Genomic DNA, 12,430 nt, shown 5'->3' on the forward strand with positions numbered 1-12,430 from the left:
TAGGAATCAGGCATAACACAAAATGATAAATGTTAGTTTTCTAAAAAGGAAATAAATGTTCTTGGCCAAATTATTGATGGCACAGGGGTCATCTCATCTCCAGAGAAAGTGGAAGCCATCTCTCAGACAGTTCACACTGTCAGAAATGCATTTAGGCTCATAGACATGATAACACCTAGGAAATATCCTACCCTATTAGTTGGAGGAGTCAAAACCACTGAGATCTTAAAACCCACAGGGGGGGTGAACAAAAAGAAGCTTTCAGTTACATAAAAAGTGACCTAAGCACAGCTCCACTTTCAGCGCCATATAACCTAAATAAAGCTATCAGTGTTCCAGCAAATGCTTCATCATATAGAATAGGGACAGTCATTATCCAGGAATAATTTCCATCATGTTGGCACCCTATAGCTTATGTCTTATAGACAATCGGTTCTATTGAACAAGCTATATGATAAAATAGAAAAGGACACCCCGGTGGCTTGTGTGCATTTCAGTGAGTTTCTTTCATGAAAGACATTCCACATAAAAATGACTAGCGATCCATTCTTGCTTAACTGCATTAAAAAAATGTGGATGAATGACCTCAAAGAATACAATTCTGGATTAAATGAATGAGTCACAAATATATCTGCTAGCCATAATAAAAACTAAAAAATGATAACATGTGAAAACAAAATGAGGCAACAAAAAGAGAGAGAGAATCCAAATCTGTCAACAAAAAATACGTGGGAGAGTGTGTCAAATTTTGGGCCAAGAGGGACGTGTTTAAAAACCCACCCTAAGGCTAAGGTTAATAAGCTTGGGGTAGTTTTCAACCAAATGATCAATTGATTCAACTTCATAATTTAGAAAAGTTCAGTAGAGGGAGATAAATATGGGAAATTGATTTATAATCAGAAGGCACCAGTGTGATTGCTTTAAAAAGTTGTGAAACTTACCCAGTTCTCCAGATTCAAGACCTCTGCTCTTAGCCACCACACCACGCTGACTCTTAGGTCCACCATATCTTTAAATTAACAATTTGGAGATTATTTCCTTTGCTTTACTGGAGAGAATCTGTTAGGACTTGCCTTTTTTCATAGTACCTTTTTTGAAAGGTGCTGAAGAGCTGTATTTGCCCAGGTTGCAAAGCACAATGAGTGCCTCAAATGTGCCTGTGGTTAACTATTATATCAACTTTTCAATGAACTGTGTTACTTTGGGGAAAAAATACCCTTGGATATTTTTTTCTTCCCTTAAAGCAATTTCATTGTTGCCTGACAAGCCACAAGGGACATTGTTATGTATTGCCTTGAACCTTCCCCAATTCTTCACCTGGAAGACTGTAGGAGAGGGATTTATGAGGTAACGGTTCTGCTTGGTTATCTGAGCACACCTCATAGAGGCCGAGGTGTCTCCTGCCTCCTTGGTCAACTTGCTTGGCAAAACAGCTTACAAATAATAAAACACAGGAGATGCCTCTGACAGAGGATCAGCCTCCTCCCCTCCCCATGAGAAGATTTCCAGATAGTGAAAAACTATCACCAGCATTCCTGAGAGATTATATAACTTTTAGAGGTCTACAAAATGGAAAGTAAGAGTAGTTAAACGAGGCAGAATAATCTCTTGACATGAATCTATCCAACCTTCGCAGGATGTCACAATATTCAGTGTGGAAAAAAATCTTGTTTACTGTGTTTGTGTTGTGACCCTTCCACCTCAGAAAGAAGAATATGGTGTTAGCTGTAAAACAAACAAACAAAAACATTAAAGGTAGTGGGTATCACTACACAAGGAGATAGATTCAAGTAGGTAGCTGTGTTGGTCTGAAATAGCAGAACAAATTTTGAGTCCAATGGCACCTTTAAGACCAACAAATGGAAATAGCCTTATATATGTGGTCTGGTTGTTTCCATTTCATTGTCTGAAGAAGTGTGCTATGCACATGGAAGTTTACAACCTGAATAAAACTTAGTTGGTCTTAAAGATGCCTCTATACAAGGAGGTTAGAGATAGGAAAGCTAAATCCAGACACTGCTGACAACACACAGGCATCCCATTGAGCTGCTCGCTGTCCGATGGAATATGCCAGCAGCATCTCAGAGATGGACCAGTTTCCTGCTAATTGGGCACCTCTTCCCAGAGGTTTCTTTTCCCTTCCTTCTCATTGAATGAGAGAATGATTAGAGGTATCTTGACTTTGGGCACAGCCTTGCTTCGAATTTTGTCACCAGTAGATCTCAGAAAAAGCAAAGTTCAACACTAGATCAGCTTCAGGTTTACTACAACTGTGTTTGGATGACTTTGCAACTCTTTCCAAAGTGCCTTTAACAAACTCCTGAAAACAACTGAATGTGATTGTAGATGAGGTCTTGTTAGAACCATATCACATCTTATTTTTCAAGCAAAGAAACTTAAGACTGGGAAGAGTAATATTTCAATTCAGTGAAGCTCACAGTTGTGATAGCTGGATTGAGAACAAAAGTGGTATAACTGGAAATCCATAACATCACCTTTAGGGCACACTGCATCGTGAAAGTGTTCTATGAACATTATTAAGAAACAGTGCTAGGCTTTTTCATCACGTACTGAGTGAACTTGAGTTACACAAGGACAGACATACAACAGTAGCTCAGTTCCAGAGATACAATGATAATTCTTGGAAACAAGGAACACAATATTGACTTACAGAAACACATCAACTTTCCCCATAGATATTTTGATAAGATTTGTTCTTCTCAAGGAAATGAAATTGAATGTACAATGGCCTCCAAACAGCTGCCACAGTCACTACTTGTTGCAGTGCATGTGAACAGTTGTTCACTGCTGAGTTTAGAGCACTTTTGATGGAAGACAATGGAGAAGTTGCAACACTTTCGCACCGGGAACTTAACTGCCCTGGCTCCTATGTGGGAGCACAAATTCGGGGTGGACGAGGTGCACCGGGCTAAATGCCTCTCCATGTGGGAGCAGGAAGTAGCAGGGCAATTGGCCCCAGTTCAAATTCCAGCCTGCAGCTTGGTGCGAAGCCTATATTAAGTGGAACGGATTTGCCCGTGGCAAGTAAGAATCCCTTAAAGCAGTGGTCCCCAACCCCCGATCTGGGGACTGGTACCAGTCCGTGGATCAGTCGGTATTGGGCCATGGGTCCTCCTCGTCCTCGTCCTTGGCTGTTGCCTTGGGGGCTGCCCTGCCACTCTGCCACCAGCTCACTTTTGGTGCTCTCCGGTGGCCGCCATGGCTGCGGCTCCCCCTAGGTGTGGCACTGCGCAGCTGCTGCTGGCAGCGACCCCCAGCGGGTGGTGGGAATTCAGGGGTGACGGTGGGAAAGCAAGTGGAGCAGGGGCTCAGGCGGCGGCAACAACATCCCTTGGCAAAACACTACCCCCCTCCCCGGGCCTCAGTAAAATTGTCAAGTGTTGACCGGTCCCCGGTGATAACAAGGTTGGGGACCACTGCCTTAAAGAGGTAGAAGGTAGCTGGTTCTTTTCAGCCTTCCTTTCAGATTCTCAATGACTGACTATGTGTGGTCAAAACATTATTTGTGAGCTTTATTGCATATCTGAAGCATCTAATTTGATCAGAAATGGTCTCTGCCTACTTTGTATATATCACAAAAAGGGATGGGAAGATATGGCTCGTGTCTTTTACCCTGTTATAATGAAACAACTTTTGCTAGGATGAATAGTACAAAGGCAGCAGATGTTTTGAAGGTACCCACTATTGGTCCCTTGGCGCAATTAAAAGTTTCCCACAACTTCAAGCACTACCAGAGAAAAATCTATTTCTAAAGTCATTTTTGAATTTCAGGTGACAGCCTCTTGTTTTCCCCATGTCTCCACATGCAGCCAGCTGGGTGACCTTGGGCTGGTCACAATCCTTTTAGAGCTGCTCTCACATAGCAGTTTTCTCAGAGCTCTTTCAGCCCCACCTGCCTCACAGGATATCTGTTGGGGGGGGGAGGAGGGAAGGCAATTGTAAGCCTTTGAGATGCCTTTTGGGTAGCAAAAAGCGGGGTATAAAAACCAACTCTTCTCCTTCTATTCTGGTGGAGCCTGAAGGTTTTGTTTGGAAAATACGTGGTCAGAGTTCCTCCATGTTATGTCAACAGTGGTGATATTAGTACACACAGCAGTGGTTTCTTCATGTCCCCATTACAGTGAACAGTGAAACTTTGGCTTGAAAAGATCACCTCCTGATAAGTTAACTGCAGGCTTCATGTGACAGCAGTTCTTTGTCAGGAGAAGCACCCAAGGACAAGAAAGCAGGGGGTGTGATTGTGACGACGCTAGAAACACAACCCCCCCCCCCAAACATGCACAGCAGTTTCCTTGAAGACTCAGTTGGAACTGTCTTACTTGTTTCACATTTCCATAGCCATGGAGTCTTCTGTCATAGTCTTGCGAGGGAAAGATCAGTGCTTTCCTTGTTCTGTGGCTCCCACCAGCTGAATGCCCGTCTTTATCACTTGCAACCGACTCCCAGTCCATTTTTGCTGATAAGTAAGTCTCCTTGGTTTTCAACAGTCTTCTTTCCATTTCAGGGTGCTTCATCTTGCTGCGCTGAACTGCATTTCTTTATAGTCCTCTTCTTAAAGAGGCATCAGGTTATTTTATGAAATAACAAGAATGCTGGCTATGAGATGTTTAGCCTGCAAATGTTTGTCTGAGTCACTTAAAAAAATTCTGCTGTGCACATGAGATCTTCAAAACTCTGAAAGCTTCTCCCAGCCCTAATACTTCGACTTTAATACAGAGGGCTGTATTAAATTTCAGACCAATACTGACATCTGCTCAAGGTTCATATAAGTGTCTATATAATATTTATATACGCATAGTCATACTAGAAGCATGCAGTGATAAATAACTGCATTTCATATTCTTTATATATGTGTGTTTATATATACAGAGAGTGAGAGGGAGAAAACTAGAGGAATAAAAGATCCTAGCAAAAGATATTATATTATACCTATCTATCTTTTGCTAGGATCCGTCTTTATTCCTCCTATTTTTCAAACTGGCAAGGATTCTGCTTCTCATGGAAACTTGGCTTATTGGCTCAAAGGAAAGCATGGTCTAGATAATCACAAGTATTTACATATGTATAAGTGACATTCCTGCTCCGCCTGCTGGTTGTGCTTCAGAGGAGAGAGTTGTAGTACTTCCTCCCCCCCCCCCACACACACACACTTTTTTGACAGCCAGTTAATAGACTCAACAATAAGCAGCTGCTTGTGATGTCATTTGGGACTTTGTCCACAGAGCTTGTATTTACAAGTAGAGAGCAGAAAAGGCGAACTGGCAGCAAACTTCATGTCTGCAGTTTCAGTAGGACTTTTAGCTTTGCTCTTGATGAACTTGAAAGCTAACTCTGTCTTCCTCGGGACAGCTTTTTTTTTTAAAGACTTGGTAAATAAACAGCTTACACTCAAGAGACGTTTGGATTGCAGAAAACTTTCTTATGGTTTGGATTTGTCTAGTATTGGAGGTTTTTTAAAGCAGAGCAACAACAAGTAAGGGGCTATTTTGCTTGTCCCCCCCCCTACTAACACTTGAGTCAGATTTGCACAGCTTGCTTTCTTTTAACATCTCTGTTTTTCTGCATCACAACTTGGGGGTTGCGTTTAATTACAACAGCAGCAAGTGCACTGCCATTAGGCAGAATTCTAGCCAGACATTTCAAAATGCTTTATGCACTTTCTCATCAAAGAGGGGTGTTTGAAATTCTGACTTCTCTGCTTGCGGTTTTGACGGTGATGTTAAATTGTTCCCTCCTCCTCCAGTTTAATAGTTTGATCTGTGTACAGTTTTTAAAGCTAATATCATTTGTGTGTATTTTGGACTTTGGCCAAGTGAAGAACTTTAACATTCCTGTTCTTGTGGTTTCTGTGTAAAGCTCAGGTCATATTAGAATGTCGAAGGGCTGTTTCCAGATTTGACATAAAGAGGCTTATAAATGACAAAGCTTGCGCAAATCAATCCCGATCTACCACATACATTTTGGAATAGTTAGAAATGTGAAAGGTACCTGTGTTTCACAGCATATACCTCTGCAGGAAATTTTTTCCTGTTAACAGTCCCTGAAGTAGTATTGGAGCAGCTAATTCTGTACAGTGAGAAAAAATCAGCAGAGGGTTATGCTTTATGTATACGGTAATAAGCATCTATGAGGCTGATGACCTCTTATTTTACATATTAGAAGTGTCCTTTCAAATAATGAATGACAGATTCGCACCATCCTTTCTCTTCCATGTCCCGTGGTTGAGGATCAAAGGATTTTATGATCAAAAAGTGGGAGATAATAATGACTAAAGAGCTCCTGCACCATCATTTATATCTTCTGTGATGAATGCAATTCTAGAGTGCACTTGAAGGATGGATTCTGTATATTCCTTCCAGTGATTGATTCTTCAGTGGTTGTGCTCAGGCTTGATGAGTAGTACATCAGCCAAAGCAAAAACTGTAACTTGAGATACCTTGTTTGGTCCCTGTTTTCCTCCATAAGAAACAACTGAATCCATATAAAATCTATAAGTCTGATACAGCCTTGATTTTCTCCATTTCTCGCTCTATTACTTTTATTTTCAAAATGCTGACAAGTTGATCGAAGTAAAGTGTGCATGCATTTACTGTTCATTCTCACCCCTAAGAATATTAGCTACAAGGTATTAATGGACATCAAGACTGTTTTGGACATGTTTCAAACCACACCTCCATACTTTCATACCACTGTGTATTACATATACTACTGATCTCTGTGAGATATTAAAGAAGTAACCTCCTCAAATTAAATTGCAGAAGAAGAATACCCTACTCTGTAAAAAAAAAAAAAAAACCCTTCCTAAACTTCACTGTAACTCTTTGTTTCTCTCTCCCTGTAAGGTCTTCTATCCCTGTCTACTGTCTGCTGATACTGAAGAAGGCCTCTTGTGGGAGGGACACAATATAGATGGGTCTGATGCACCCCCAGGGCTTTCCTGACTCTAACCCACCAGCAGTATAGGAGGTAACTCCTGCCACTGTTTGGGAAGACTCCACAGGCAGGTCTACTGAGAAAGGGAGTAGGGATTCGAGGGGCCGATGTGTATCAGGTTCTCTGATTTCCCAGCTTTTATTTTATAAAAGCAAGTCTCTTTCCATTTTTATTGTGAAGAAATGCTATCCCCTTATATAATGGACGTGACGCTGCTTTTTTGTTTGTTTGAGGTGAAATATAAAGTATTTTTCAGTTGAGTACTTTTTGAAAGAGACGAATGTTTTGGGTCATCCAATGAGGCTTATTCTCAGGGATTTGTATTTCAACTGCATTTAATTTAAGTGCACTTCATATTCTGGTTATGTCTCTTGGCTTGGAAGTCTTTCTGATTCTATTTGGTCTCCCCCCCCCCCCCGTACCACATTCTAGTGCAATCTGCACAGCCTAAAACAAAAGTTGTGTAGAATAAATCCTGTCTGTTTCCCTTTACTGTTTCCTGTTTAACAAACCATAACTATTTTATTCATGATATCAGGATGCTAGTTTGGTTTTGATATCTGGTTTTAATCAGGAGCACTTGGGGTGGTCCACATGAAACCTTTGTCTGGGGCCTCATGGTGGCTCTTGGCAGCTCTGTCCACTGTTAGCTGAGTCAAAGCCAAGCCCCTGGGCAATACTTCAAGGGCTGGAGTAGACCTGGCCACCAGCAGTGCAGGAGGAGGAAAAGATGGGCACATTTATTTGGACTGGAGCAATGATCTTGAACCAGCCCTGGTGCTGAAATTGTTCTGTCGCCTGCCTGTAGTATGTGATAGCCTTTTCTATGTATACTTGGTGTTTGTACCACTGGCTACGGAAAAGGAAATATCATCTTATGTTTCTAAGGTATTATCAGTCAGCAGTGGGAGATGTTTTTGACAGCAACAGGGGCAACTCAGGCAAAGGTTTGTCCTGCTCTCAATATTACCAAGACTCAACTCAAATAGCATGAGAAAGCAAATTGTCTAACTTGCCAGACTTCATGAATGGCCAGACCCTCTTTCTGTCTTCCTTTCCCCTTGTTCACCAGCCATAAATGTTCTGGTCATCTTTGGAATGTCTCACAGTACACAAAGCAGCAAATATCTAAGACCATAAGAAGATCAAACAAGCAGTCAAGCTGGTCCAGCATCTTGTCTCACACACTGGCCTGCAAATTCCTTTAGAGACCCAACAACAAAGTATAGAGGCCAAAGCCTTCCCAGATGTTGCCCCCTGGCACTGGTATTCAGAGCTTTAATGCCGCTAAGTGTGGAGGTTCTCTTTAATTACCATGGCTTGTATCCACTGATAGACCTAACCTCCATGAAATTGTCCACTCCTCTTTTATGCTTTAGTAAGGTGATAACAAGTTAAAAAAATAATTATTAGCTACTTTGTCCAAATAGATCACCAACTGGCTTCAAACTAGAATGTTAGCAAATCAGCTCTTTGCTTCCTTGGACTCTGCCCAATCAGCAATACAGATGGGCGCAAACCAGAAAAATGCTATTCAGGTCTGTTTGTAGTTTGTGGCAGACTCACAAACAGAACAATGACCTGTCACAAACTAACTGAAGTTTGTGTTTATGAAGTTTGTGACTTCATAGAATGCCCCTCATCAGCATGCTAGAAGCACCAGATTTACAAAGGAACTCTGGCTGACTCTTCTTGGTGTAGTAGTTAGGAGCGCAGACTTCTAATTTGGCAAGCCAAGTTTGATTCCCCACTCCCCCACATGTAGCCTGTTGGGTGATCTTGGGCTCACCACAGTACTGATAAAGCTGTTTGGATTGAGGGTTCCCTCAGCCTCACCTACCTCACAGGGTGTCTGTTGTGGGGAGAGGAAAGGGAAGAAGATTGTAAGCTACTTTGAGGCTCTTTTGGGTAGAGAAAAGCGGCATATAAGAACCAACTCTTCTTCTACATGTCCTCAAAATTTGGCGAGAATTGGATTTAGGTGGTTCGAGTTATGGCACAACAGAAAGATGCCCCTAGGGAAATGGTTATGGTAAAAATAGCAGGTTCAGAAGGTTCAGGAGTGTATAGAACAGATCCTGTACAAATTAGAGACACCAAACTTACAGAAGACCTCTAATTGATTCTCCTCTACATGCCATCCAAGTTATGTGCAGGTGCCATCAGTATAGTAGAACCCCTGCAGAACAAAATCAGCAGTAAAAACTGAAGTGGGAAGAATTTTTGCAAGCCTAGCAGAACCAGTGCCACTGGGTCACTACAAACCCAACAGGCTAAAGCCTGGAAAATATTTTTTAGGAAAGTGTCAGGTACAAAAATGTACAAAATGGACCCCCTGTAGGCTACACACACCAACAGCACAGGGAGTTTCACCCTGTCACCCATTCTTCTACAATCTCCCCAGATTGGAGGTGGATTTCATTTCCATGGTCCCAATTATAGACTCCCAAAATGGTTTCTCTTCCCAGTGCTATCTCTGGAAATGAAAACTGCAGTCTGTGGTGTGGCTCAGGGACAAGCCAATGATACCAAATTCACAGGGAAACTTCACCTGGGCAGCCTCCCCTGTCAGATGCTGGAAGCAAGGGACCACTAATCAATACAAACAGAACTAAACGTCCATAAAAGTTTGTGGCGGTAGAGCTACCATGAACTTGACTTTGCAAACTGCAACCTGGTTAAAGTTCATCAGGAATTTTAGTTCATGAGTTGCATCGTGCCCATCCCTAATCAGCAATGATATATCGGTGTAAAAACAGAACCTAACCCCAGAAGCCTGAGAAACAGGGGTACAAATGCCTTGTTTCCCCTTCCCTAGGAATGGTATATTGCCTCTGAACATAGAGATTACAATTAGCCAGCATGGCTAAAGACCATTGATAGACCTAAGTGGATAGCCATGTTGGTCTGAAGTAGTACAACAAAATTTGAGTCCAATGGCACCTTTAAGAACAGCAAAGATCTATTCAAGCTATCGTGAGCATGCCTTGAATAAATCATTGCTGGTCTTAAAGGTGCCATTGGACTCAAATTTTGATGTACTGTTAGACCTGTCTTTCATAAACTCACGTAGAACTCTTTCAAAGCCATTTAAAACTGCAAAGCAATAGAGCTGGAAATGACCTTGGAGCTGGAAATGACCTTGGGAGGTGTCTTGCAATCCTCCCACTCAATGCAGGAATACACAGCTGCAGCATCACTGATGTTGCCAGGATTTATGACTTACTGGGACTAATAGGAGCTTAGTGAGATAGTGATTGGGTAGGGAAATGATATAGTTGTGCAGTGCTTTCACATGAAGTTTCAGACATTGATTGATCTGAGATTCTGATTCAGGACTTGTATATGAAAATGAGCTAATCCTTTCTGGGTTAATGCACCTTGACTGGTTGGTATGTAAGTGTACATCTATTGTGAGAAGTGAAACTCCTATTTCACGCACCCTACTGCTGCCAGGCATGACTGTCCTTCCTCTCTCCAGGCAAAGCTATGAGAGATGTCAATTCTGTGTCAAAGCACCTTGGACAATAACACAGTGGATAAACATAATGTTGCTGAAAGATGGGCATTTGCAGCGAGACATTTGCAGAACAAATGCTTCTGTTGAGTCCCACATTTGACAGGCTCTCCACAGAAGGATCCTGTTTGTTTTCCCAGAGTCAAACAATGCCTGGATAGAGTGCAGACATAATAGGACCGTACAGCTGGAAAGCTGTATCGCAAATTATTTTCTTTGACTGCGCTAATTGATTACAAGGTTTCATCCTTATCTAAATTGCTAAATTCTATAGTTTCTCTGCCTTTTTGTCACACAGGCAAAATACAAAATAAGAGTTAATTACTACATGAAGCAACAGAAGCAAGTTTCAGTGTCTGCCTTGAGAAGAAATTGTATGTCAAGATGCAGATTAAAAATGTAGCTGTGTTAGCTCTGGCAGCAAGGACGGGGATGGGAAGCCAGAAAATTCTGGATCACTCATTATTTTCATAAGAAATTAATAGGATGGTGTGACTTTTTAGGATGGGAAATGAATATCTGGTATTGGTATCCCTCAAAGACCATTTTATGATAGCCGAAGAGACATGTATGTTTGTCATTCTGTGAGCTGCTTTATGCAGCAGCTCTGTTCGCTGTGACTCCATTTGTTGTTCCACAGCAAATATGTTGGCTTGGATCCAGTGGTAACTTTTGCAGACGGAAGGGATTTCCATTCCCAAAGAATGACTTCCTCGCTCTTCCACTCCTGCTACATCCCCAAATGCCCTGAAATGCTGCTCTGGGGAGACAAGGCCTTCTGGAGCAGCATGGGGAGGGGTGAGTTGGTGGTCTGTGGTAATAGGGGAGATTGGTTAAAGAAGACCACTTTTCCTTTTACTGGATCTTACCCATGATGCATAAAGTAGGGATACAATTTCAGTATCTGCACCGGTATATATGTTTGCACATAAGACAGAATGATTCTCAGCATTAAGTGATTGCTCTTGGATATATTCAAAACTGAATTGCTAAAACAAGCAATGAAGTTACTTATTATGAATTTATATGCATTATGTATAAGGACCAAATTATGTATGACCAGTTGCTTGGTGTGTAGAATCAGTGAATTTCTTTGACTCAATGACATTGCAGGCAGATGGGCATTCTTAAACAACCAGTGGGGCATATAAGAACCACCACCACCTCCTCCTCCTCTTCCTTCTATCTTTGTTACTTGCTGGTGCTTAGTTGCCCTGAGTCTTGTGAGAGGATGGTGTTCAACTGCTCACAAGAAAACTTTTCCCTCTCTCGTGCTTCATAGCAAAGCTTATCTTTAAAGCCTGGGCTTCCTCCCCCCCCCCCCACGACCACCATCAGACACCAGGTGCAAGATAGTGTAGCTCATCATAGTATTTGGGATAGTTTAATTAATGATTTCTTGAGGGGTAGCCCACCTTTAGGGTATAAGATGCCTAGTTTTAGTTATGCATGTGGTCACAGGTTCTTGGAAGATTAACTGCACATATATGCACTTGAGGCCCAGCTGATAAAAGCTTAGCCTCTGTTTTCTCTAAATTTGATGCTTTATTTAAAAAATCTTCTTGTAAGCAAACCTGGTTCTCATATATCATTCCCCTAGGATTTCTGTGAATCTGGAGCAGTTGGAGAGCTAAAACCTAGAATAGTTCAACATAGTCTTTTGCAATTGTATCTTATGGGAACAAACATGACGTTTGTGCAGAGCTTGAAGCAATGTTGAAATCAACATGTTTTCTTGTATGTATGAAAGGCATCATAGATTGGCCTAAGCATCTCAAATGTGACTTTAAAGGTGCAGCTTCAAAATCAAATTGAAGAGCATCCTGTTCTTGTTTAGATATGCTTCTTTGTGCATTTACCACTTTTGCTAAAAGCCTGAGGTGCTAAAACAGCCTTGATGGACAAACTTTGGTATAAAACATAAGAGCAATCTTAAAATTCAAGAACAAATGACTTATG

The 12,430-nt window shown here is 41.6% G+C and overlaps 1 protein-coding gene across 13 annotated transcripts in view; it reads left to right on the top strand.

Annotated features, from left to right (window-relative positions):
• NCKAP5 (NCK associated protein 5) overlaps positions 1–12,430 on the top strand; it is a 768,088-nt gene that overhangs the window by 51,648 nt on the left and 704,010 nt on the right. Inside the window, exons 1-2 of one of the 13 annotated variants that reach the window (XM_077320246.1) lie at positions 5,248–5,494; positions 6,864–6,987. The exons of 11 other annotated variants lie outside the window; for them this stretch is intronic. The gene's annotated coding sequence lies outside the window, so the exon portion shown is untranslated. Of the gene's footprint in view, positions 1–5,247; positions 5,495–6,863; positions 6,988–12,430 lie in introns of those variants that run through there. One more of the 13 variants, XM_077320243.1, reaches the window with a different exon arrangement.

This window comes from Paroedura picta, chromosome 2 (assembly GCF_049243985.1).
Source record: "Paroedura picta isolate Pp20150507F chromosome 2, Ppicta_v3.0, whole genome shotgun sequence".
NCBI lineage: Eukaryota > Metazoa > Chordata > Lepidosauria > Squamata > Gekkonidae > Paroedura > Paroedura picta.